We start from the raw sequence: 27,612 nt of genomic DNA, 5'->3' as shown, positions 1-27,612 counted from the left end.
ACTACTGTGCATGGTCACAGAGTTTATTTTACACAAATTTAAGCTTTAACTGAATCATCACAGACCATATTCTTTTGCAGGTCACTCATCACTATTTGAGGGACGCAGGTGGTGCTGTAGGTTTACGATCAGAAGGTCGGCAGTTCGAATCCCCGCAACGGGGTGAGCTCCCATTGCTCGGTCCCTGCTCCTGCCAACCTAGCAGTTCAAAAGCACGTCAATGTGCAAGTAGATAAATAGGTACCGTTTCGGTGGGAAGGTAACGGCGTTTCCGTGCGCTGCTCTGGTTCGCCAGAAGTGGCTTAGTCATGCTGGCCACATGACCCGGAAACTGTACGCCGGCTCCCTCGGCCAATAAAGCGAGAGGAGCGCCGCAACCAGAGTCGGCCACGACTGGACCTAATGGTCAGGGGTCCCTTTACCTTACCATCACTATTTGACCCCACTGTTTACACTGTTTACATCCCCCCTCTATGCCCATGTATATATCAATCAACTGAGGACGACACATTATACATTTGGAGTCTAGGCCATGAAAGCTGTTTGACAGTGGAACGATCTCCCTCGAAAGGCTGTCGACTCTCCTAACTTGGAGGTTTTTAAGCAGAGGTTGGATGGCCATCTGCCACAAATGCTTTATTTGAGATTCCTGCATTACAGCGGGTTGGACTAGATGACCCTTGGGGTCCCTTCCAACTCTACAATTCTATGATTCTATGAGAGCACATGCCGTAATAACTGCAGATTCCTTTAGGGTGCAAAAAGATTATTTGCTGTTGCTGCAATAGGCTCACACCTGCTCTGAAATCTGCCTGCTTCTTATTGCTCTTAACTGACAAGTGCATTAGGATCAACACAATTTAGGGTTCAAAACCTTTAGCTGCCAAAAGTACAACGTGCCCTTTCAAAGGAAAGACAAGACAACCAACTAATGTGCCCAGCTTGGCACTGAATTCCTCCAGCAGGCAAACAAAAGGCCATCGGGAAACAAGTCTAGGGCTCCGAAACGTCTCACATGGCTTTGAAGTCAATCAACCAGGTGGAACTTCTCAGCAAATCAAAACTTCACTTCCTCAAAAACCAAGCCTCTCCCACAGCACTTTATCTCAGGGGTTCTTTGGGGCAGCCTTTGTTGTTGTCTTCTCTCTCTTGCTCTCCCCAGTGAGACAGGAAAGGAGCAAGTCCAATTCAAATCCTATGAAAATAAAAACTGATGGGGGGAGGGGAAGGTTTTTTTTGGTGGGGGAAAGGATAGACCTGGAAGTCTCTCCAAAGGAAATGTGGAATGATGACCAGAACACCTTAACATTTCCCAGGATTGTGGAGATCTTTGGAACAGGATCAAATCAGAAGTAAAACCAACAACGGTTAGGAGTAACCTTTTTTTTCCCCATTTCGGGTTTTCTTTCGGTTTTTCAACAGGGCGTTGGAATACACCAGGCGTTTGGCAAGATTTATATTTTTCATTTCTTAGCAAAAAGAAAGAAAAAAGAAAAAAAAGAGAGGGGATGCGCCAAGAAGATGATCGCCCCTCCCCACCCGCTATCAGAAGATGGGGTAGTGGTGGGAAAATTTGGGGGTGGGGAGGAGAGTTAGCCCGATGCGTTATGCTATGCAAGCGTGGCTTCTACAGAGCCATTATTTCCTATTAATAGGGGGGGAAATACAACGTCTCCTGTCAATTTACAGATTTTTTTTTTCCGGGGTTGCAGCGGGGAGAGAGAGAGAGAGACTGCAGCCCAAACGCGTCATGGTGCCTGCATGAAAGACAAATCTGGTGTGTGCGTGGAATTGCAGCCCAAATCTGTGCTTGTTCGGAGCCTGGAGGGGCTAACGCTCCCCATTCCCACCCCCTCCCCACCTTAAAACTCTGACCCCGTCTTCCAGGAGGCGCGCTAGGAACACGAGGGCAAAGGCGTCCGCCCCCCCCCCCCAACGTTGCAGTTATGGGGAAAAGGAGGGGGCGGGGGTGTCCCTCTTTCTCAAAGCCTGGATTTCCAAGATCGCCTTCCTCGCCTCTACGTAACGCCTTCTCGAAAGCGGACGCCATATTTTGTGTGGCTGATGTCGACATAGGGAAACGTAGACATATTTTTAATGTATTTTTTTCAATAGGAAAAAAAACACCCTTCGCCTTCTCTCCTTTTTTGCTCCTAGCCCCCCGCCCGGCATGCAGCCCCCTCCTCCCTTAAAACAACAACAACAACAACTTGAGATCGGCTTGAAGAGAGGGCGAAGGGCCTCCTTTCCAATACTCGCGTATGTTTTCCTTTTAATCCGATCTTTTATCCCTTCCTCGCAATCTTTCCTCTCTTCAACGCCCCTCCCTCCCTGCTTTCCTCCCTCCCCTCCCCTCACCACCCGCTCTCAAGTCCTCTTAACAAACGGGAGCTTCTTTTTTTTTCCTCCCCCGGAGGAAGAAGCAAAAGTTAGGTCCGATCGGTCGGGTTTACAGGGCAAAAGCAAAGAGCATCTTAAGTCCATGTGGCAAAAAGATTTAGCAGCCGGGTGGTTGGTTTTTTTTTTTGCAAAGAACCGCACTTCCTTGTTCCTTCTTAAAAACAAACAAACCAAAAGCTTAATAATAATAATAGGGGCGGGAGAAGGGAGGGCGAACGTTGTTTTTCTTTTGCTTTCTTTCTTCCTTCCCCTTCCTTACCTGCGATCAAAGCTTTGGAACGCCGAGACACGAACTTTCCCCGGGAATGGAACTCTCGGTGCGCGTTCTAGAACGCGGGGGAGACAGTCCGGGACTCGGTTTTAACACTCGGCCCACCGCGCACCCCCCCACCCCACCCCCGCCGCGAAAAAAAAAAGCAACCACCACCACACTCACGCACACACACACACACTCACGCACACACCAAAAAAAACCCCACAACCCAGTAGCAATTTGGGGGGAAAAAAATAAATTAAATTAAAAAAAAAACCCTCTCCGATCGGTGGTGGTGATCTACGCCAAAACCCACATGATCTCTTACGTCAGCTTGCGTATTTGCATACGATACAACCCGCGGCTCTTCTAGCAGGGTCCCTCGATTTTGGACAAAGTTTTCATTCTCTTTCTTGTTTTTTTCCCCCAACGTGAAAAACCTGCAGCTACTTTCTCTACCCGCCTTCGAAAGGTCCTGCCTCGCTTTAAAAGCTTCACCTTCTGTTAATTAATCAAATCATATCTTCATTCTGTTCACATGCGGGATGTTTTTGGTTTTTTTGTCTCCGCGTTCTTTGTTACGTGCATTTTGCTCTTAACTTTAATACACTGTTCAAAAAAAGGCGTTTAAATTTGCTGGCGGGGGAGGGGCGGTCGGAAGAGAAGGTTGCCTCTAATAATATCAAGGATGCATTATATATATATACATACATATATATATATAAAAAATCAATGTTGCAGTCTTTCTTTGGTCATTAGTGCATGGTCCGAGGCTGCACTAAGCGCTTACTCGGGAGCAACTTCCATACTGGGGTCGAGCTGCAGCCTCACGAGCGATGCTTGGGGAGCAACCCCACTCGAGCTCCGTGGGACTCCACGTGCATGCTGAACTCGGGAGAAAGTCCTCGCTTCGTTCCATGGGTTTTGCTCCCTCGTAAGCGAGCGTGGGACTGGAGCCTTCGGACCTCGATCTTGTGCACGTTTGCAGAAAGGAACCAGACTGCTTATGTAGAAATATGTGGAACACACTTGTTCGCTTAAATGACCTCAATGTAGCTGTGCGCTTTATTTCCTCCGAAAAGTCCCTCCGGCCTCCCCTGCTGTTATTCCCAAAGTACAGCAACCGCGCAAGTTGTCATAATGTACCCGGACCACTTTCTCATCCGCGCCCCCTAACTTCTCATTGCAACGCCGGCGCAAAATGTTTCTGAATTACGCACGCGCGCACAGGTCCCCAAATCCGGACGCTGGGTCCCTAGAGAAATCACGCAGAGGGTGCAAAACTTCCTAAGGAAGAGACCATTGCTCCTTTTCCACACACCTCACCCCCCCGCAAATAAAAACCATTCGGAACCTTCGATCCTATAATCAGAAGTCCGGGGCATTCAGGGGCACAGCCCAGAAGTTTAGCTGAAATCAACAGAATTTGGGGCTGGCTATACGGTCGGATATCTTGCTAATCGCTACCCCTCGCGCCGGTTATGCTGTCGGATATTCCTTTTAAATGGGGGGGGGGGGGGAAGAGGAGGAGCCTTTCTTACGCCCTGGAAGACTCCGAAACAGCTGCACCCTGTCCTATAATGTGAACCCAGTTAAATTTAAGCCCTGGCCATTATGATTAAGACCCTCTGCCCTGTGATTAATGGACAAATTAACGCGCGCGCCCCACCGCACCAAAAAATTAAATCAAAAATCAAAATCCCTTTGCAAAGGCTCTGGTGGGTGAGATGTGGATTATTATTTTTGGGGGGGGGGGGATGCACTGAGATGGCAAAATCTGAGAGTCCAAGAAAAGCGTAAAAAGCTGCTTGCGCGCACAGCCTCAGGCCGTGTAACGGGGCGGCGCGTAATTGTGTGTGCCGTCACTTGTTCCCTCCCCTCTGATCTAATTTTAATTGTTAAAAAAAATTATCCCAAGTCATTGGAAGAAATAGGAAGAGAGTAAGCCCCAGCCCCGTTGCTGTTCCACGTTCATTGTTTCATTGCCATGCTTCAAATGGAAATGTGCGTGAGGGTGCGGAGAGAGGGAGACCGCAGTGGCGTAGCGTGGGTTATCAGCACCCGGGGCAAGGCAAGTAATTTGCGCCCCCTAACCCATGGATTTGCGCCCCCTAACCCGTGGATTTGCGCCTCCTAACCCGTGGATTTCCCTAACCCCCAGATGTTGCGCCCGGTGCAGCCGGCCCCCCCTGCACCCCCCACGCTACGCCACTGGGAGACCGGCAGGTGAAAGCGTGTAGACGCGCCTAGGCGCATCTGACTGGCGTCCCCCGTCTATCTTCTGCAAAAGGGGAAAGTTCGAAGCGCGGCTGGTGACTTCGACAAACTCTTGATCGCGGCCATGCGGGAGCTGCGAGAAGAAGCCGTCCTGAATGAATCTGATGGTTGAGGAAAGAGCAAACGCTGGGCTGAGCCTCTCTCCCGCGTTGCTCCTTTAGGTGGTGTTTTGTTAGCTTTCCCTTACCTCCTTTTCATTTGTTTGGAAGCAAAGAATGGGGAAAGAAGGAAATAGCTCCGGAGGAGAGTCAAATCCATGGGGTGGCTCTTAACAATCGCCGGCTGCTCATGTCTTGAAGTGCAGCAGAAGTAGATTGACAGATCTGCCTGATTTACATCCCTGTAGAACAGCGGCCATTTTATTTTAATAGATAAATATACTTTATGCGGTGCCAGGCCATTTATCCATCGGGGCAGTTGTTGTTCTCCTCCTCCTCCTCTCCTTGTGTCTCCACTCCCACCCCCCCCCCAAAAAAAACCCACCCAGGCTCCTATAACAGCTGCCCAAGAAGCCAGCTGGTGTAGTTTATCCCAGAATAGAAGGTAATGGGAGACACTTCTTCACCTGTTGCATTTCTGCCTGTCCTGCACAGCTTTTACACTGTTCTATGCATTAACTTGTTTGCTGGGGGACACTCCAGCCCACCTGAAATTTGGCATGGGAATCTGTCTCGTTTAAAAGTGCAAGGGTATTAACAGCTGAGATCACAGAATTGTAGAGTTGGAAGGGACACCTCATCTAGTCCTTGGGTAGGCAAACTAAGGCCTGGGGGCCGGATCCAGCCCAATTGCCTTCTAAATCCAGCCCACAGACAGTCCAGGAATCAGCGTGTTTTTACATGAATAGAAAGTTTACTTTTATTTAAAATGCATCTCTGGGTTATTTGTGGGGCACAGGAATTCATTCATTTTTTTTCTTTCCAAAATATAGTCCAGCCCCCCACAAGGTCTGAGAGACAGTGGACCGGCCCTCGGCTGAAAAAGTTTGCTGACCCCTGAATTCTACTTCAACCCGCTGCAATGTAGGAATATGGAACTGTCCCATATGGGGATCACATCATCGACCTTGGTGCTGTCAGCACCTTGCTCTAACCGAGTAAACTAGACCATTCTCATAATATTTTCTCACGATTTTGGAAATGTTTTTTTTTTTTTTTAATGTAGAACTCACTTACTGCCTCACTTGTCCTAGAGAGCAAGGTTCAATCTACTAGACAAGCAGTTGGGTTTTTACTGGTAACAAGTAATGTTTTAAGTTCCTTGGCTGGCTGGCTGGCTTTTCGGAGATTCTCTCTCTAGAGAATCGAAAAAACGGCCCACCTATCAGAGTTGTTGTGAGGGTGTGTTAAATATTTTGCAGATTTAAAAAGTGAGTAGGTTGCAACAGGTCTATTGTTGTTTAGTCGTGTCCGACTCTTCGTGACCCCATGGACCAGAGCACGCCAGGCCCTCCTGTCTTCCACTGCCTCCCGCAGTTTGGTCAAACTCATGCTGGTAGCTTCGAGAACACTGTCCAACCACCTCGTCCTCTGTCATCCCCTTCTTCTTGTGCCCTCCATCTTTCCCAACATCAGGGTCTTTTCCAGGGAGTCTTCTCTTCTCATGAGGTGGCCAAAATATTGGAGCCTCAGCTTCAGGATCTGTCTTTCCAGTGAGCACTCAGGGCTGATTTCCTTAAGAATGGATAGGTTTGATCTTCTTGCAGTCCATGGGACTCTCAAGAGTCTCCTCCAGCACCATAATTCAAAAGCATCAATTCTTCGGCGATCAGCCTTCTTTATGGTCCAGCTCTCACTTCCATACATCACTACTGGACTCCATGGACAAAGGCAACAGGCATATAACAGGTCTGTTACTGATCTGCATAAAATGTTACCTTTGCATGCATATGCTGAGGTTTGTGCTGCAAAATGCCCACCTTTTAAATTGGTGATGAATGAACTTGTCGATTATTGCGCTTGGCTCTCATTCTCCCTTCCTTGATAATGCTTTAATTATATTTCAACTGTGCAGAGAGCGGTGCTTTCACTGTTTCAAAGTGCTGCTATGGGCACGTGCCCTTTTTGACTTTAAACAAGAAGAATACCTTTCAGCCGAGTTTATTTCACACTTGCTTACATTCATTGAGCTTTAAAATCACCCTGCTTACTGTTTTGCATTTAATTTTTCCTAAATACCAGGCTCCATGTTGTTATGGCCTTTGAGAAACACTGCAACAGTTTAACATCGGGTAAAAAGTAATTATATAGGGCACCCCTCGGCAGAGGATAATTAATAGCTTTGTTGCGCTATCTTTGTAAATCACAGGAGGACTGGAGTTTAGGCTTGGAATCCAACAACACACTTTACAGTGGTACTTTGGGTTAAGTACTTAATTCATTCTGGAGGTCTGTTCTTAACCTGAAACTGTTCTTAACTTGAAGCACCACTTTAGCTAATGGGGCCTCCTGCTGCTGCTGCGCCGCCATGAGCACGATTTCTATTCCCATCCTGAAGCAAAGTTCTTAACCCGAGGTACTATTTCTGGATTAGCCGAGTCTGTAACCTGAAGCGTCTGTAACCCGAGGTACCACTGTATAGTGAAAACACATCGCTGGGGAGGGGGTGGTTTCACAGTTCATGTGCTTAGTATTTTCCTTCTCATGGAAAAAAAACGGAGCACCCATGCCTGGCCAATTAATTTAGCACAAAGGTGCAAGCCAGGTTTGCATTTATATATCAGTGCAACAGAGTTTGATTCCCCACTTGCACTGATGTGTAAGAAGCAAAGGGGAGAGGGATCTTGTAGAAGCAGGAATTGTGATGAGTGTAGTGTCTTTACTCAAGCAAGGCAAATTGTTCTTGCCAACATTTTCTGTACAAATAAGTAGACCCTTGCCTCAGTGGCATAGCGTGGGGGGTGCAGGGGGTGCCAGCCGCACCGGGCACAACATTTTGGGGGGCGCACTCGCAGCTCTCTGCCCCTACCTGGCTCACTCACTCTCTCTCACAGTGCTGGCTGTGTGAATCCAATCCGAGCTGCCGGGTCGCCGCCCACTGTGCGGAGCGGAGAGAGAGCGAGGGAGGGACTATCTGGGGGAGGGACAGTGCAGCGGCCGCCCAGTGCAACGCTGAGCGCGGGAGAGAACCACACCAGACCAGACCAGGCAGCAGCAAGAAGAAGCTGGCAACTGCGGCAGGTTAGGGGTTAGGGGCGCAAATTACTTGCCTTGCCCCGGGTGCTGACAACCCACGCTACGCCGCTGCCTTGCCTTCCTTTATTTCTGGTCACCAGGCACATTAATGCAAGCCAGTGGCGTAGCGTGGGGGGTGCAGGGGGGGCCGGCCGCACCGGGCGCAACATCTGGGGGTTAGGGAAATCCACGGGTTAGGGGGCGCAAATCCACGGGTTAGGGGGCGCAAATCCATGGGTTAGGGGGCGCAAATTACTTGCCTTGCCCCGGGTGCTGATAACCCACGCTACGCCACTGATGCAAGCTGAGAATCAAGAACTGTGTTTCAGCAACAGAGCAGATTTGTATAGACCCATTTCTCTTACAAGGTAAGAGCTGTTGGACTGGAATGGACTTCCTCGGGAGGTGGTGGACTCTCCTTCCTTGAAGAGGTTGGCTGTATGGGATGTAACTTAAGCAGTCAAATACAACATTTCCTGTTTGCCCAGAGTGGACACACAGGGGAATGTTGCTCCAGCCAGGAGGACTTCATGTCACACCTAGATGACCAGATGACTTTCAGGATCCCTTCCAACTCTTCTACAATTCTATGATCCTATGAAAATGTGCAGTGTAGGTAAATCTGCATTGCATTTCACAGTGATCTTGTTTGGCTATCATATCTTGGCTTAACAAACAGGTGCACGAGGCTTTTCCCCACAAGTGCAGCTGCTTCCCTTCTCTGTATACTGCAATAAACCAAGTCTTCAATGAGCCATAAAGGTACAGTGGTACCTCAGCTTAAGTACTTAATTCGTTCTGGAGGTCCGTACTTAACCTGAAACTCTTCTTAACCTGAAGCACCACTTTAGCTAATGGGGCCTCCTGCTGCCGCTGCGCCGCTGGAGCACAATTTCTGTTCTCATCCTGAAGCAAAGTTCTTAACCTGAAGCACTATTTCTGGGTTAGTGGAGTCTGTAACCCGCAGTGTATGTAACCTGAGGTACCACTGTAAAGGGTAAAGGTCTGATCATTAGGTCCAGTCATGGCCGACTCTGGGGTTGCGGCGCTCATCTCGCTTTATTGACCAAGGGAGCTGGTGTACAGCTTCCGGGTCATGTGGCCAGCATGACTATGCCGCTTCTGGCGAACCAGAGCAGCGCACGGAAACGCCGTTTACCTTCCCGCCGGAGCGGTACCTATTTATCTACTTGCACTTTGACGTGCTTTTGAACTGCTAGGTTGGCAGGAGCAGGGACCAAGCAATGGGAGCTCACCGCATCGCGGGGATTTGAACCGCCGACCTTGTGATCGGCAAGCCCTAGGCTCTGTGGTTTAACCCACAGCACCACCCGCGTCCCTCAGTCAATGAACCATAGTTTCATCTACCGTATTTTTCGTTCTATAAGACGCACCAGACCACAAGACGCACCTAGTTTTTGGAGGAGGAAAACAAGAAAAAAAATATTCTGAATCTCAGAAGCCAGAACAGCAAGAGGGATCGCTGCGCAGTGAAAGCAGCAATCCCTATGCTGTTCTGGCTTCTGGGATAGCGGCGCAGCCTGCATTCGCTCCATAAGACACACATACATTTCCCCTTACTTTTTAGGAGGGAAAAAGTGAGTCTTATAGAGCAAAAAATACAGTAATTCAGAGGTGAGGAACCTCCAGCTCGCAGGCCAAATTCAGCCCAGCTCAGGACTCTATTTTGCCCACCAGGTTGTTTTCTCCAAACTGAACTCACCAGCTCCGTACCTGACACCTCATGTGATCTCAGGTTTGGGGCAAGGAGAGACACAGTTAAATCAGCTGCATGGCCAAGTTCCCCATGGGAAATAAAAAAGGAATTGATTGTGCTGCAGAAAGCAGGTCTGAAATCACCACCCATCAGCTGACAGCCAATAACTTCAAGCTTGCTGACTCACCAATCCCGGTGTGGTGCTTTGAAGTCCCAAAGATCATAATCCTTTGTTAAATTTGGCCCATGAGGATGAGTAGGGAAGATAAGGATCTGGTCCTTCATAATCCCTTTAACTGCAGGTTCCAGGGGCAGAAGATAGGACCACTCAGCAATGTTTCTGGAAAAGTGGAATACAAATATTAAATCAAATATGGCTCTCAAGTGTCAAATTGATGGAATCCTGCAATGGAAACCTGCAAAAGGGGCTGGCTGGCTGGCAAACACCCTGTACAGAAGAATTCCATACTGCAACATTTTGTTGCAGGTCTCACTCGTTTGTTCATAAACTCGATTTGTCTATAATTCTTCCACCAAAGAGCTCAAGTATAGCTGGCCAACTGGAACCTTGTGCGACAGCACAGGCTCTCTCAGTTTTTGAGCCCCCTAACCATAATAATAATAATAAAATGTCAGCACTTAAAAACTAAATAAGGCGCTGAAAAAAAGAAAAGAGTAAGATGTGCTTTGCTTTTTTAATTTAACAAATGAATTTCTACTCCTTTTTCTGCGCAAATGCACTAATTATTGAGGAAAAATCTCACTTTCGTGCAATGTCACAGTTGATATTAAGGATATGACAAAATCTATATCATTTAACCAAGAAAGAAAGAAAGAAAGAAAGAAAGAAAGAAAGAAAGAAAGAAAGAGATTGTTTCTTAACAAGTCACACCTATTATTTGCTTTAATTTGCAGCTTTAAACTTAGAAAGTATGTCATGTTTTAATCTGATGCACATGAAAGCAAGTTGTGAAGCTTATTAAACACCAAAAAATTAACAGGTGTCTGAATCTGAGGTCCCACTGGAGCCTGAGGCAGCCCTCCTGGCCCCCACTCTGATTGGCACTGCAAAAGCATTCCACATAGCAACACTTTTTTGTGGATTAAATTTGTCTGTTAAAAAAAATGGATATCATCCTTCCTTTGAGGAGTTCAGGGTGGCAAGGAAAGGGGTTCTCTCGCTGCATTTGAGCCTCATAACCATCTCTTGAGACAATGTCTTTCCTGTGAGCATGCAGTTTAACAGTGGTGTGGATGTTTGAACATGGTTAACCTGTATCTGAAACCTATATTATAATGTTGCTATAAAAAGGTAAAGGTAAAGGACCCCTGGATGGTTAAGTCCAGTCAAAGGCAACTATGGGGTTGTGGATCTCATCTTGCTTTCAGGCCAAGAGAGCAGCTGTTTGTCAATAGACAGCTTTCCAGGTCATGTGGCCAGCATGACTAAACTGCTTCTGGCGTAACAGAACACCGTGACGGTAGCCAGAGCGCACGGAAATGCCGTTTACCTTCCCGCTGCAGCGGTACCTATTTATTTACTTGCACTGGCATGCTTTCGAACTGCTAGGTTGGCAGGAGCTGGGACAGAGCAATGGGAGCTCACCCCATCCCAGGGATTCAAACCACCAGCCTTCTGATTGGCAAGCCCAAGAGGCTCAGTGTTTTAGACCACAGCGCCACCTGAATCCACATTGGCTCTCAGATATGATACAAACGAAATATTATAAAGCTTTCGCTTTCATTGTTCCATCAGGCTAAGTATTGCCTCTTGATGGGCAGTGACTCTGCAGAATCTCAAGCAACTACCTGATAGCCCTTTAACTAGAACCTTTAACTAACTGAACCTAGGACACCCTGCACACAATGTCACTGAGCTATGAAAAAAAACATAGTTGTTTATGATAATACAGTAGTACCACCACTGTTACTCCTTTAAAAAGTTTGTGTGTGACATTTCCTTCTTTGTGTTCTGAGGGTTGTGTCACATAAAGCCTTGACAGCCATTGGCTGTCTGTAATTTGATAAAGCAAACTGTACCCCCCACAACAGCAACAACAACAACAACCCCACAACACCTTATTTGAGGGTGTAATAAATGAAAATCTGCCCTTATTCCCTTATGGGGGGACACAAGAGCCCTTATAGAGTCCTTTGTAGGTTCTCCATCGGTCAGAGAAAAGAACAGAGGCCAACCAGAGAATATTGTAAGCCTGATCTTTATTGAACTGCTGCAACAGGGTGCTCCCCTCACACCAGGAAAGGAGGAGGACCCCGAACAAAGGTGTGCCCGCCCTTATATAGACATTTTAAATTGCCCGCCCTGCAGTCCAAGACCACCCCCAGAAACATCATACATACATCACAGAAAAGGTGTAGCTCAAGACCACCCCGCAGACACACCATACCTACATCACAGAAAGGGGTGGTCTACAACAGAAATCTGTGTGTGTTGTTTACCTCCTGTCTGGCAGGTTACCTATTAATGCTTACTTGATTGGATACCCTGGGGAGCCTGGCCAGTCTTTTGTAATGATAAATACTTGGTTCCTGAGCCCAGGTCACAGGCTCACCCTATTCATACACAGACATACCCTTATTGTAAAACAGGATTTGTGAAGGAAAAGACAATGGGGAGGCTTTTCCATTTTCCTTTGACTTTGCAGAGAAATCATTTGGTCACTTTGGGAGCCAAAATGGCTTCATGGCTGTTTTCCTGTGCTGCTTCAGACATGTGGTTTATATATTTATGTACATGTTTGCTTGGTACATTTATGAACATTTATTATATATATAAGACCTTAATTTTTTTATTTCAAGGGACTTAAAATTTTCTCAGAGTGGGCAGAAGATATTATTTGGTACAATAACACCCACTTTCTTTTCTTTCTCTCTTCTTTCCACCCGTCAAATACTTCGCATGTGGAGACCCGTGTGACTCAAAAGCTTGCCCGCAGCATTCTAAACCCTAGTTCGTCCAAATAAAGATGTTATTCCACCAATTTGGTGTTTGCGTTTTGCATTGTGTGTTCTTCTTGTACTCTAGAGGCAGTAACCAACCAAGAACCAAACTACTGTACTTAAGTATTTGGAGTCCAAATGCATGATCACATTTAACGGATTTGTTCAATAAAAAACATCAGCTGCAGGGAGAGAAAACAGGATCAGGACCTCAAGTACATGGGCCGGGCCAGGAGGATTAACCCTCACTGTCTTCAGTGTTTTAGTCCTCAGCTGATGAAATTCACCCCAGGAAGCTGCTATTTGTCCCAGGACAGAAGTGGTTCCAAGTTGCATGTGTAAGGGATGGTGGAGGATGAGAGTTGTCCTTGCATGGACCGCACAATGCCCATTGATCCTGCTGTTCTCCACGAGGGGCTTACCAGCAATTACTGTATTTTTCGCTCTATAAGATGCACCAGACCATAAGACGCACCTAGTTTTTGGAGGAGGAAAACAAGAAAAAAAATATTTTGAATCCCAGAAGCCAGAACAGCAAGAGGGATTGCTGCGCAATGAAAGCAGCGATCCCTCTTGCTGTTCTGGCTCCTGGGATAGCTGCACAGCCTGCATTCTCTCCATAAGATGCACACACATTCCCCCTTATTTTTTAGGAGGGAAAAAGTGTGTCTTATTGAGCAAAAAATACGGTATGCACCGTAGAGAGCTAAAACTATTGACTCCAGGTTGCTGTTTGCTGCTTGAGGATTGTTCGGCTGGGATTTGTTCAAGCAGAGGAGGCTTGGGGAGGCGAGAGAGAAAGAAGGAGGTCTCCGGCAAAAATGCTCTGAATTTTTATGGATCATTTAGCACTTTGCAAGGGCTGCCTCATTAAAGTGACAAAGGTGGTGAGCCAGCGGTTAACTGTATCCCTTATGGGAAAGCCATTTCATGAATAGCACCCACATGCACATACATACATACCCTAAAGACCAATAATCCGTTTTTGATCCAAGGGCAAAAATAAAATAAAAATCCTGAAAAAGACTCCAAGCATTAGCATGTTTCAGGGGCATCCTTTTACAGCAGGAGTAGCCAATATGGTACCCTACCAATGCATTGTACTACAACTTCCATCATTCTCAAATACTGGCCATTCTATCAGGGGTTGATGGGAGTTGGAGTTCAAAACATCTGAAAGGTACCCTGCTGCCTAGCTCTGTGTTGCAGGGTCCATTCTATTCTAGATAAGATAGGTGCTTTTTTCATGTTTGCTATCTTGCTCATTTGCAAGATATATGTTTTTCTCTTTCTGTACCACATTTTCTGTCTGAACGCGCCTGAATGCCAGGGTGGCACATGATTATGTTTTTTAAAAAGAAAACACTCCCACGCTACAGATCCTAAGATAACAAAATGGTGAGATACCAGCAGAGCAAGTGCTTTGTATGGAAATCTCCATTCCTGTGGTTTCCAGCAACTGGCATTCAGAAGCATTATGGCTCCATCTGGTACGCAGGCTGAGACCCTACTTGCCCGCAGACTGTCTCGCCAGAGTGGTGCATGCTCTAGTTATCTCTCACTTGGACCACTGCAATGCGCTCTACGTGGGGCTACCCTTGAAGGTGACCCGGAAACTACAACTAATCCAGAATGCAGCAGCCAGACTGGTGACTGGGAGCGGCTGCCGAGACCACATAACACTGGTCCTGAAAGACTTACATTGGCTCCCATTAAGTTTTTGAGAACAATTCAAAGTGTTGGTGCTGACCTTTAAAACTTCCCTGAGTAGGGCTTCCTTCAGATGTCTTCTAAACGTCAGATAGTTGTTTATTTCCTTGACATCTGGTGGGAGGGCGTTCCACAGGGCGGGCACCACTACCGAGAAGGCCCTCTGCCTGGTTCCCTGTAGCTTTGCTTCTCGCCATGAGGGAACCGCCAGAAGGCCCTTGGCTCTGGACCTCAGTGTCCGGGCAGAATGATGGGGGTGGAGACGCTCCTTCAGGTATACTGGGCCGAGGCCGTTTAGGGCTTTAAAGGTCAGCACCAACACTTTGAATTGTGCTTGGGAACGTACTGGGAGCCAATGGAGATCTTTCAAGACCTGTGTTGTGTGGTCTCGGCAGCCGCCCCTAGTTACCAGTCTAGCTGCCTAGGGAGTCACCCCACCTTTAGTCATTTTGGTGGCCCTTTTCAGAATCTTATGTTCTGTCAGTCTTTGTTCTACATCAGATTTAATGTGATGATAAAGGGATGTCTTGGGACCTGCAATCAAAAGAGAGACTCAAGAAGAGGGTCATTTAAGAGTGCTTCCAGACCGACACTATTTTGGGGTGGGATTCAGTCACATGCTGGCAAATTCAGGTTGTGCCATTTAGCACATTAGCTTTTGTGCAACAAACCCACTTCCCCCAAGGATCGGGCTTTTTGCAGGAAGGAAAGTGACAGGAATTTGCACTGGGATAACGTTTGCTTTGGATGCAATGCCATACATTTAAAGCACACCAAATGCACCTTTAAAGCATATGACTTAGAATCCCGAGAACCATAGTTTTCCCTCGTAGAGCTCCCATTCCCGGCACCTGGAACAAACTGCAGCTCCCAGGATTCTTTGGGGCAAGTTGCATGCTTGAAATGAGTGTTGGGTGTGCTTTTTTTAAAATAGTTTTTATTAAGAATTTCATCATAACAAATTATCAAAAACATATCATCTTCACCCCCCCATTTTTCCCCTTCCCCCCTCCCCAAGAAAAACCCTCCCTCCCCCTCCAGACTTCCCTCACCTCCTCTCTCTGATTTTTCAACACATGTTATTCTCTGCATATTATAAAATTGTGAAGATCCTTAAATTATCTGTCTATTATGTTAACAATAATAAATTTGTGTATGTTTATTCAAAACCTGCCAAGGAGTCCACTTCATTTTGTTTGTTTTTTTTAAGTAATTTGTAAAAAGTTTCCATTCTTCTTTAAAGCCACAGTTGTCCTTGTCTCGCAGTTTGTATGACAATTTTGCCAGTTCCTCATAATCCATCAATTTCCCTTGCCACTGTTCTTTAAATGTATAGTATGGCTCTGCCTCAACCTTCCCACAAAGAAATCAGATAAACACATTGCCTGGAGACACCATAAGTCACAAGATGCACACCCCCCCATACCCCCCCACACATAGCTTTAAAGCATACTTAAATTACAAGGCTTCCCCAAAAGAATATCGCCAACTCTAGTTTGTCAAGCGTCCTGGGATTTGTAGGTCTCTGAGTTCCCAGTTTGTGGGAAGCAACCCACTTTGAATGTATGGTTTGCATGCAGCCTTAATTTACCGTAGCTGTTTGTAATTCGTTGTGAGCTCCCTGTTGAGGGACAAGCTGTTCCTGCTTTGCTGACATGGTATATAGCATCTTGGGGGAGCAGGGTCCTGCCTTTAACATATAATTCAGTCCAACACTATTGCTAGAGATATAACATGCACCATTCTGTTTCATTACCCATAACAAGAAACCCAATGCGACAATAATTTTACCCCTAATAAAAAATAAATAAATCCCGATATGAAACAAAGCCTAAATGCATGCAGCTGCATTTACTCAAAACCACTCTTGGCTATTCATGATATTTATTGTTAAAATTGCTTTGAGATGTTTCATGAGAAGCAACTCGTAAACGAAATGAATATCCTTCTCTCTCTGGCCCATTCAACTTTATTTATTTCCTGCTTCTCCTCCAAGGAGCAAAAACGTGTGTTTTTTTCCGCCCATCGCCCCACCATTCTATCCTCTGTTGTTGTTGTTTAGTCATTTAGTCGTGTCCGACTCTTCGTGACCCCCTGGACCAGATCACACCAAGCACTCATGTTTGTAGCTTTGAGAACATTGTCCAGCCATCTCGTCATCCTCTGTCGCACCCTTCTCCTTGTGCCCTCCATCTTTCCCAACATCAGGGTCTTTTCCAGGGAGTCTTCTCTTTTCATGAGGTGGGCAAAATATTGGAGCCTCAGCTTCAGGATCTGTCCTTCCAGTGAGCACTTGGGGCTGATTTCCTTCAGAATGGATACATGTGATCTTCTTGCAGTCCATGGGACTCTCAAGAGTCTCCTCCAGACCATAATTCAAAAGCATCAATTCTTCGGTGATCAGCCTTCTTTATGGTCCAGCTCTCACTTCCATACATCACTACTGGATTCTATCCTCTACCTGTGAGGTAGGGAAAGCTGAGAGATGGCGAGTAACCCAAGATGCTTCATGCCTGTGTTAATTTGAATGCTGGACTTGACAGTCCTAGTTTGACACTCCCAAGCACTGAATGTAGAGAGAACAGCACATGCATGGAAAATAACCCATGATGTATGTCAGGGAACTGCCATCGGAAAGGCAGGAGGTGGAGGGTCTCTCAGAAGTCAGGAGAGACTCAGCAGCGGAGGAAGGCACCAGCAGGGGGAGAGTGGGAGATCAGAGAGAGAGAGAAACGAAGGAATGGCTCAGGGAGTCTTCCAGCGATAACAGCGGAGAAGTCTCAGGTCCTCCCATAGGTACACCCACTCCTCGCCGGAAACTGTCGCGCCGAGAATCCAGACGACGCGTTTCCGTCAAGGAGCTTTTATGCTGGAGTAGATTCCGTAAACGCCCACTGTCGGATTCTGCCAGCGATTGAGGGAGCCACGCTTAAGGGCTCCGCTAAAGACAGAGCCTTGCTAAGCTGAGCAAACTCTGAGGGACTAAGCTTTTACGCACAAGCAGCTCATCATCCCATCACAATGTAGTAGTGTTAAGGCGGGAGGAAGGAACCATACATTTTCTGTGCCATTTGGTGGCTATGTATTTGATCTGTTTCTTCATCTTTAATGGAGAACACAGTGCAGATCTTGACTTCCTGGTTGCTTTTCCTTTGTTTAAACCAGGGGTCAGTAACCTTTTTCAGCCGTGGGCTGGTCCACCATCTCTCAGACCATGTGGTGGGCCGGACTATATATATATATATTTTTTTGGGGGGGGAATGAACGAATTCATATGTCCCACAAATAACCCAGAGATGTACACTGGTACCTCTGGTTACGTACTTAATTCGTTCCAGAGGTTCACTCTTAACATGAAACTGTTCTTAACCTGAAACAGCACTTTAGCTAATGGGAACTCCCACTGCCGCTGCACCGCCACCACACGATTTCTGTTCTCATCCTGAAGCAAAGTTCTTAAACCGAGGTACTATTTCTGGGTTAGCGGAGTCTGTAACCTGAAGTGTATGTAACCTGAAGCGTCTGTAACCCGAGGTACCACTGTATTTTAAATAAAAGCACACGTTCTACTCATGTAAAAACACCAGGCAGGCCCCACAAATAACTCAGAGATGCATTTAAAATAAAAGCACACATTCTACTCATGTAAAAACATGCTGATTCCCGGACTGTCTGTGGGCCAGATTGAGAAGGCGACTGGGCCACATCTGGCCCACGGGCCTTAGGTTGCCTACCCCTGGTTTAAACTATAGGGCCCACCTAGACTTTCCCACAAAATCCACAGTTTGCATAACCAAGCTGTCCCCTGGCAGTCCGTACCTCAGTGGGTTATATGCGGGTGGGGGTTTTTAATCCGAAGTTTCCACATCCTTTCACCTTGTTTCCCAACTATTTCCTGTTTTGAGCTACACCACCTCAGAAAACACCCACATCAAGAACAAAACTACTACAACAAAGAGGTGTCCACAGAAAGCTGGCAGGAGCACTTTTAAAGAACAACAAATGCCATTTTCGGATTCTTTAAGGATAGGGAAACTCTGGATTTAGCAGCAAGAAGGCTTTGGAAAGCATCTGTTTTCAGGGAACCAGAGACAACGAGTTGCGCCCAACATTGGGGGGGGGGGCGCGTTGCGTGTGTGTGTGATGTCACACACACACATGGCACTGGTGGTCTGGGCTTGTCAGAGAGTCATGCCAGAGTGCTGGACCTTGTTAACGGAGAAATCTGAGGGCTCCCTTGGACAAAAAACAAGGACACCAGCCAGGAATACCAGAGCAAAACAGCAGCCAGTAGGCTTTGTCTTTATTGAAGACTGTTGCAACAGGACTCCCACCTGCCACAAGATGGACCAAGGTGGAAGCCCTGAACAAAAGAGCCCACAAACTTTTATTAGCTGCTAATCCCCAGGTTGGGGGCGCAGGTGGCGCTGTGGGTTAAAGCCTCAGTGCCTAGGGCTTGCCGATCGAAAGGTCGGCGGTTCGAATCCCTGCGGCGGGGTGCGCTCCCGCTGCTCGGTCCCAGCGCCTGCCAACCTAGCAGTTCGAAAGCACCTCCGGGTGCAAGTAGATAAATAGGGACCGCTTACCAGCGGGAAGGTAAATGGCATTTCTGTGTGCGGCTCTGGCTCTCCAGAGCAGCGATGTCACGCTGGCCACGTGACCCGGAAGTGTCTCCGGACAGCGCTGGCCCCTGGCCTCTTAAGTGAGATGGGCGCACAACCCCAGAGTCTGTCAAGACTGGCCCGTATGGGCAGGGGTACCTTTACCTTTACCTAATCCCCAGGTTACACCCCCCCAAACTACATCACTAATACATCATGGTTACATCATGAAAGGGGAGATATGGTGGCAGTAATCTGAGCATCCTGGACCCTGCCCCATGGTTCCCCTTGCCCTCCACCAAACACCCATCAAGTGTAACAAAAGAGATATTTACATTTCCCTGTTTCCCAGGCAAGTTAATCCCACCCTTTTGTCTTCATCTCGGTTTGTTATTTCTGGAATGGCTACCTGTCTGACACTCAGGTATCAGGATGCCAGGAATGATCACTCAGGCAGAGGGGCTGCTGAGTAGCTGAGCTCACATGTCTATATGAGTTTCTGAAGTTTTCCCGGTGAGCCAGTACATAGATACATTTATCAGTGAATTGTTACATTTGGTATTCTGCAGCAGAGGCCCTTTAAATAGATAGGAAGAAACTGTGATTAAGTGTTTTGTGGGGACAAATCACAAAAGTCACAAAAGTGATTGTGCTGATTTTGGTAGTGGGCTGCATGTGCATGATATCTGCTGGAGGGCTGGAGGGGCACCCCCCAACCTATACATAAATTCCTGCAACAACCTTCAGCGGATGCATGATGATGTGTGTTGCACTATTATGGAATAGGGTGTCCCTATTATTATTATTATTATTATTATTATTGTTATTATTATTATGGAATAGGGTGTCCCTATGGAATAGGGACATGGGTGGCGCTGTGGGTTAAACCACAGAGCCTAGGACTTGCCGATCAGAAGGTCAGTGGTTTGAATCCCCACGATGGGGTGAGCTCCCGTTGCTCGGTCCCTGCTCCTGCCAACCTGGCAGTTTGAAAGCATGTCAAAATGCAAGTGGATAAATAGGTACTGCTCCGGCGGGAAGGTAAATGGTGTTTCCGTGCGCTGCTCTGGTTCACCAGAAGCGGCTTTGTCATTCTGGCCACATGACCCGGAAGCTGTACACCGGCTCCCTCGGCCAATAAAGCGAGATGAGCGCCGCAACCCCAGAGTCAGTCACGACTGGACCTAATGGTCAGGGGTCCCTTTACCTTTTACCTTTATTTTCATTGGAGAAATGCTGGAGAGTATGAATTTTTCGTCATTCCTTCAACAGGGATCCTATATTAGATCATATCCTCATAGTCTCGACAGGCTCATCCACGTTGTTTGCCTCATGTCGAGACTATGAGGATATGATCTAATATAGGATCCCTGTTGAAGGAATGACGAAAATATGCACACAAATGAACAAGAATGATGATCAAATAATGAACTATGGAAAGGAATACTTACCAGGCTTCTGATCTGAGGTGGTGTGCGAATGAGGAGACTTGGATGGGAGAGGTATCTGTTCCTTCCTCTTGGATTAAATTAATATTTACAGAGCAATCTTTTGAGGCAGACAGATGCCACAAGAGAGTAGGGCATGGAGTGATGGAGAATGTCTCACTTTTCTGCAAAATGCATTCTGTTTCTCTTCCTCATGGTAGCAGTAAAGAGCAGTCAGGGACACATGGACCACTGGACATAGCACTCAGTTACCCCTTCGCCTTCTGAGATTCACCAGGTATTGCCCCCTTACTTTCAATATAACCATAAGGACTGGAAACATTTTTTTTAAAATGAAAGCTGAGCCTTTTTAGAGGCCAAATTCTGCAGGCAAGGCACATTCTCCCTGTTTCCTTGTGTTCCTGTGGAATTATGGCATCCATGCGTGTGACCGATATCTCTTCTTCCTGGTTTCCAGTACAACTGAAGCTCAGAGCTGCAAATTCTCATTCTTCTCTGGCAGCGCTCAATGCTCAGTGGGGAATGCACCAAAAATTCCCAGGAACAGTTTCCATTGTTGAGTATACTACATTGGAGGAGACAGCTATTTCCATAGCAACCACATATGGCAGGTCACATGGTGACTCTTCAGGGTCTCTCCTCCCCAAAAGCAATGGTGATGATGCTGAATTAATTAATTAATTAATTAATTAATTATTGAACTTATTTTCTCCTGTATTTAGTCTGCTGTTTTTGCTGGTTGATGAATACTGGGGGTTGGGCAGTATGCAATGGGTGACATTCAGCTTCTGGGACATGTTCAAAGACTTGTTAACATAGGGCTGCCATACAACCAGAATTTTCTGGACATAGCTGGGATTTGTCCATTGAAAATGGTGTCTGGGCGGAATTTTCAAAAACCTGTTAAGATGTCTGTAGCGGCAGACTTAACAGGCACCTCATATCATATGTAGTGGACCTGTAAAAGGGTTAAAGAGTATTGGGAAATAATTCATAATGAATTGAAAACAAATATTTAAAAGTACTTTTACAAAAAAAAAAAAAAAAAAAAAAACCAGAGTCCTTTTCATTGGGGATAATTCAGATGGAAATTCCCTGGTGTCAAAAAATGTGATTTATGTATGCTTTTACTGTGGCCCGTGTTTTGTTAGCCCAAAAAATGGGGAAAAAAGGTGAGGTTCCAACGAAAGAAGAATGGCAACTTAAACTGATGGAATATGTGCAGCTTGTGGACCTGACATACAGAATAAGAGAACAAGAAGAAGATATGTTCTTTACACTGGAACATTTATTGATTATGTTCATGGAACGTTTATGGAATATGTTTATTGATTATATGGGGGGAAATTGTGTATACTTGAAAATGTTGGCAGTATTAAGATAAATTCAACAGTGTAAATAAGTTTTGATGGATATAATAATGGAATACTGAATAGTTTAGTTTATGTAAAATATGCAGGGATTTATGTTATGCAAAATGAACCATGGAAAGAGAAGAAGGGAAGCCATTGATACTTTAAGGTTGTTTAAATGAATATTCTAAAATGTAATATACACATCAGAGACTTGAAATATAGAGAGATGGTCCTGCAGCATGTTAAGTCACATTCCTATGTCACTACCCACCAGGGAAGTGGTGGGGATGTCTTCACTAATGCACGTTACCTGATCTGTTTCCCCATGCTGAACTCCAATAAGGCTTTCATCTGCACATGTGCAATGGCTGTCTGAAATGTACACACCTCAGCTGAACCCGGTTGGCACTTTCAAAACAAATGCCTCAAATCAGGATATTTCAATCCCTCCATCTAGGTGCAGGCTGTATATATGTGCAAGAAGCTAAATTATTAGAACAGATTAAAAAGTTACCACAGAATCTCTAAGCATCTGAGTAGGCTTGTCTAAACCAGATTGGCAGCTGCCAAAAAGAATACAATGATGGCACCTGCTTGATCTCAATAGGCGAGGAGTTCCACAAATGCAGAAGGGTTTTCACAAATGCAGAAGGGGTATTATGTGACACCTGTAGTAGTGTGAATTCTGCCCATTGAAGCGGTCAAGTAGGCACATTTAGGAAAAGGTGATCTTGTAGGTAAACTGGTCCCAAATTATTAAGGACGTTGTATACCTTGAACCTAGGGACGCGGGTGGCGCTGTGGGTTAAACCACAGAGCCTAGGACTTGCTGATCTGAAGGTCAGCGGTTTGAATCCCCACGATGGGGTGAGCTCCCATTGCTCGGTCCCTGCTCCTGCCAACCTAGCAGTTTGAAAGCACATCAAAGTGCAAGTAGATAAATAGGTACCGCTCCGGCAGGAAGGTAAACGGTGTTTCCGTGTGCTTATCTGGCTCACCAGAAGTGGCTCAGTTATGCTGGCCACATGACCCGGAAGCTGTATGCCGGCTCCCTCGGCCAATAAAGCAAGATGAGTGCCACAACCGCAGAGTCGGTCATGACTGGACCTAATGGTCAGGGGTCCCTTTACCTTTGCCTATACCTTGAACCTAGCCTAATAGCAGATGGGCAACTGGTGCCGTTCTCTGAGCACAGGTGTTACATGCTGACAATTCGTTGCATTTTTAAAATATAAAAATTATTACAACAGCAAAAAAAGTCAAGTTTGTGCAAGTGATTGTGAGGACACGTATTATGAATGGCATGGATTATTAAATTCCTAAGCTTTTCTCTTTCTCTCTCCCCTAGATGGCACCAAACACATTTAAAAAACAAGGACACAAAAGCCTTCTATGCTCTGCAGCCTGCATTCATTTCCTACTTTGCTTCTGGTCACTGATAGTTATATTATCCATCCCAATTTAATAACCAGGTAACACCCCCTCCAACTCCCCAACCTTCATTTCCACTATGGACTGTTTTCAAATTTTAGATCCCAGTAAGGATGGCATAGGGATGCAGGTGGTGTTGTGGTCTAAACCACTAAGCCTCTTGCGCTTGCCGATCAGAAGGTCAGCGGTTCGAATCCCCGTGATGGGGTGAGCTCCCGTTGCTCAGTCCCTGCTCCTGCCATACTAGCAGTTTGAAAGCATGCAAAAAAAGTGCAAGTAGATAAATAGGCACCACTCTGGCGGGAAGGTAAACGGCGTTTCCGTACGCTGCTCTGGTTTCGGTGTTCCGTTGCGCCAGAAGCAGCTTAGTCATGCTGGCCACATGACCCGGAAAAACTGTCTGCGGACAAACGCCGGCTCCCTCAGCCTGTAAAGCAAGATGAACACTGCAACCCCAGAGTCGTCTGCGACTGGACTTAATGGTCAGGGGTCCTTTACCTTTACCTTTTAAGGATGGCATAGCTGTACCCCCACCTCTGTGGGTCTCCTGTGCTTTTAACATTAGAATAAATCCAACAGGTGAACTCCCCCAAACGCTTGGATAAATTCAATGGGCACACATAACCCTGCACAAATTTTAAAGTGCAGATCTAGGACCTGAGAGACCTGGGTTCTGATCCCCACTCAGACTGAAGCTCAATTGGTGGCTTTGGGGCAATCACTGGCTCTCAGCCTTACCTGCTTTGCTGTTGTGAGGAGGTGAGGAGGAGAGGAGGAGAACCATGTAAATGACCTTGTAAGCAGAGTTGTAAGCGGAGTTCTGACACTCAGCCAAAGATATATTGGGTGTTAGACATACTCAAGAGTAGAGCAGAGGATCGGAAATAATGGGTAGAGCTTCAAATGGAGCTGTCCAAGGTGCTGCCTTCAGCTCAAACTTTGCCTTGCTGGGAATGGAACATTGCCTTGCAAACTGAACTTTGCCTGGCTTGGTTTTCTAGGACCTGAGTGCCTGCCTTGAATGCCACACACATACTGGGGCTAGAACCTCATCTGACTGTTATAAGAAAAAAAACCTGCTCCTTTTCCCTTATGGGGTATCCAAGAGCCAGTATACAGTCCTTCAGTGGGTTGCCTATCGATAGGAGAAAATAACAGAGATCAACCAGAGTATATTGAGGAGCAAAGCAGCTAGTAAGCCTGATCTTTATTTAACTGTTGCAACAGGGTCCCCACTCACCACATGCAGGAGGGAGGAGAACCCTGAATAATGGTGTGCAGGCCCTTATATAAACTCTTGAAACTGCCCACCCTCTGGCCCAGGACCACCCCCCAGAACATCATACATACATCACAGAAGGAGGTGGTCTACAGCAGAAATCCTGCCTGCCAGGATACCTGATAATGGCCACTGACTGCATTACTTAGGCAGTCTGGCCATTCTTTTGTGATGGCTAATACTTTAGTTCCTGAATCCAGGTCACAGGCTCACCCTATTCATACACAAATATGCCCTTAAGACAGGATTTGCAAGCAAAAAGACAATGGGAAGGCTTTCCCCATTTGCCTCCCGTACTGCAGAGGAATATTTGAGGTCATTGGGAGAGTCAAAATGGCTTCAGGATTGCTCTCCCATACCATCTCAGACACATGGTTTATACAGTTATGTATGTGTTTCCCTTGTACATTTATGAACATTTAATTTATATATTTGAAACCTTAGAATTCTTATAACATGACCGAGACCACCACTCAGGAGAGAACAGCTGCAAGGGATCTGGTGTGTGTTCCAGGATCCACTCTGGATCCCCTGGAACCAAATGCTTCAGGGGGAGGTTAGTAAAGGCTGGCAAAACATCTTCCAGGGATCTTCACACTGAGGAAACTCAGGACTCCCTGGAACACAGTCTGAAAGCCAGAGATATAGTTGAAACACATCTCAGAGTCACTCACATCGGGAAATCTTAACCAGCCACTGATTTGACCAGTGCACTGTGGGCTTTTTCTTGGGGCTTGACCTACCGCAGCTGAGCAGATTGCAGATCACAAACGTTTCATTCATAAGTGCAGAAAAGTCTCCCGGCCTCCATTGTCATTGTCAGCGGCCCATGCTGAGCAACGCTTTAAGCGCCTTTCTCGGAATGACTTAGCAATTGTCTCATGGCTTGTTTCCTAGCCCAGATCGCTCATTCCCTCCCTGCAGTTTCTCTTTTAAAGTGTCTCAAGAGAATGGTTCAGACAATGCCATATGAATCTCGGGGAAAGTCCCCCAGTTCATATGCAAGGGAGCCAGGAAGTTAGGCATCAAAGGAAAACAGTCACAGAAACATGCAGGGCATGTTTTAGCGGAGGGAAAGGTTTCCTAGGAAAAAAGGGAGAAATTTTGAGGTCTATCGTGGAACTGCACAAACTACTTACGTGCGCAGCTAACAGAATTAATTTCAATAGGGACAAATGTCAGGTTCTGCACGTAGGCAGGAAGAACCAGATGCACAAATATAGGATGAAGGGCACTTCGCTTATTAGCAGTGCACGTGAAAAGGATCTAGGGGTCTTGGTGGACCACAAGCTGAACGTGAGTCAACAGCATGATGCAGCAGCATAAAAAGCTACTGCTATTCTAGGTTGCATCATCAGAAGTATAGTGAGCAGATCAAGGAAAGTAATGGTACCACTCTGTTCAGCCTTAGTCAGACCACACTTGGAATACTGTGTCCAGTTCTGGGAATGTCCAATTCCAAGCTGGAATGTGTGCACAGGAGGGCAACCAATACGATACAAGGTCTGGGAAGCAAGCCTGATGAGGAATGGTTGAAGGAGCTGGGTATGTTCAGCCTGGAAAAGAGGAGACTGAGAGGAGATCTGATAGCCATCTTCAAATATATCAAGGGTTATCATATGGAAGAGGGAACAAGCTTGTTCTCTCCTACTCTGGAAGGTAGGTCCCAAACCAAAGGCTTCAAGTTACAAGAAAGGAAATTCTTCCAGCTAAACGCCAGGAAGAGCTTTCCGACAGTAAGAGCTGTTCAGCAGTGGAACGGTCTCCCTCGGGAGGTTGTGGACTCTCCTTCCTTGGAGGTTTTTAAGCAGAGGTTGGATGGCCATCTGTCATGGATGCTTTAGCTGAGATTCCGGCATTGCAGGGGGTTGGACTAGATGACCCTCGCGGTCCCCTCCAAGTCTATGAGTCTAAGACCTAGTCACACAGGGTGGCAGGCAATGCTAGTTAATGGACGCAACTACTGTAACTTAGGTTTGATAATTTCAGTGGACCTGCTCTGAGTCACTACTACTACTAATAGAATTTATATACAGTGGTACCTCGGGTTAAGTGCATAATTCGTTCTGGAGGTCCGTTCTTAACCTGAAACTGTTCTTAACCTGAAGCACCACTTTAGCTAATGGGGCCTCCTGCTGCCACCGTGCCAGCGCTGCACGATTTCTATTCTCATCCTGAAGCAAAGTTCTTAACCCGAGGTACTACTTCCAGGTTAGCAGAGTCTGTAACCAGAAGCGTCAGTAACCTGAAGTGTATGTAACCCGAGGTACCACTGTACCACCCTATACCTGGAGGTCTCAGGGTGGTTCACAGAAGAAAATCAACATATAAAACCACAAAATATATAATCAAAATGAAAACAACTGCCCAATAATTCCCCCCCCCCTTGTAACGAAGCTCCGGTAAATCTCTTATCATACATAGCGCCTGAGCTACAATACTGATGTTTAAATTTTGTTGGGTGGCTTCTTAGGGAAGCAAAATTGGTTGGTGAAATCTACCTGAGGCATTTTACTCCCCCTGCCTACAAAGGAAAAGAAAAAGGGGGGTTGGAAAATGCACAGTCAGGTTGGGTCTAGAGAGAGTTTATAGAAGACACAACTGCAGCACATGAATAAAGACTCTACAGGACAAAGTGTACCTGCAGCCTTCCGTAATATATGGTTGAGTTAACATCTTCCTTTATTTTGACATCAGCAGTTTTCACACTCTCTCTTCACTTCACTGCTTTGATGACCGTTACTGTTATTATTGAGATCGCGGGTGGCGCTGTGGGTTAAACCACAGAGCCTAGGACTTGCTGATCAGAAGGTCGGCGGTTTGAATCCCCGCGATGGGGTGAGCTCCCGTTGCTCAGTCCCTGCTCCGGCCAACCTAGCAGTTCGAAAGCAAGTCAAAGTGCAAGTAGGTAAATAGGTACTGCTCCAGCGGGAAGGTAAACAGCGTTTCCGTGCTCTGCTCTGGTTCGCCAGAAGTGGCTTAGTCATGCTGGCCACATGACCCAGAA

The 27,612-nt window shown here is 46.4% G+C and overlaps 1 protein-coding gene and 1 long non-coding RNA gene across 4 annotated transcripts in view; one reads left to right on the top strand and one right to left on the bottom strand.

The window, feature by feature from the left end:
* Positions 1–3,330, bottom strand: part of ZHX2 (zinc fingers and homeoboxes 2) — a 50,079-nt gene extending 46,749 nt beyond the window's left edge. For 2 of the 3 annotated variants that reach the window (XM_079984254.1, XM_079984253.1), the window contains exon 1: positions 2,660–2,967. The gene's annotated coding sequence lies outside the window, so the exon portion shown is untranslated. The other variant, XM_079984255.1, reaches the window with a different exon arrangement.
* LOC307220609 overlaps positions 1–27,612 on the top strand; it is a 484,995-nt gene that overhangs the window by 51,880 nt on the left and 405,503 nt on the right. The window lies entirely within an intron of this gene.

This window comes from Podarcis cretensis (genome assembly GCF_951804945.1).
Source record: "Podarcis cretensis genome assembly, chromosome: 7".
Classification (NCBI taxonomy): Eukaryota; Metazoa; Chordata; class Lepidosauria; order Squamata; family Lacertidae; genus Podarcis; species Podarcis cretensis.
This window is presented reverse-complemented; position numbering and strand designations above follow the sequence as displayed.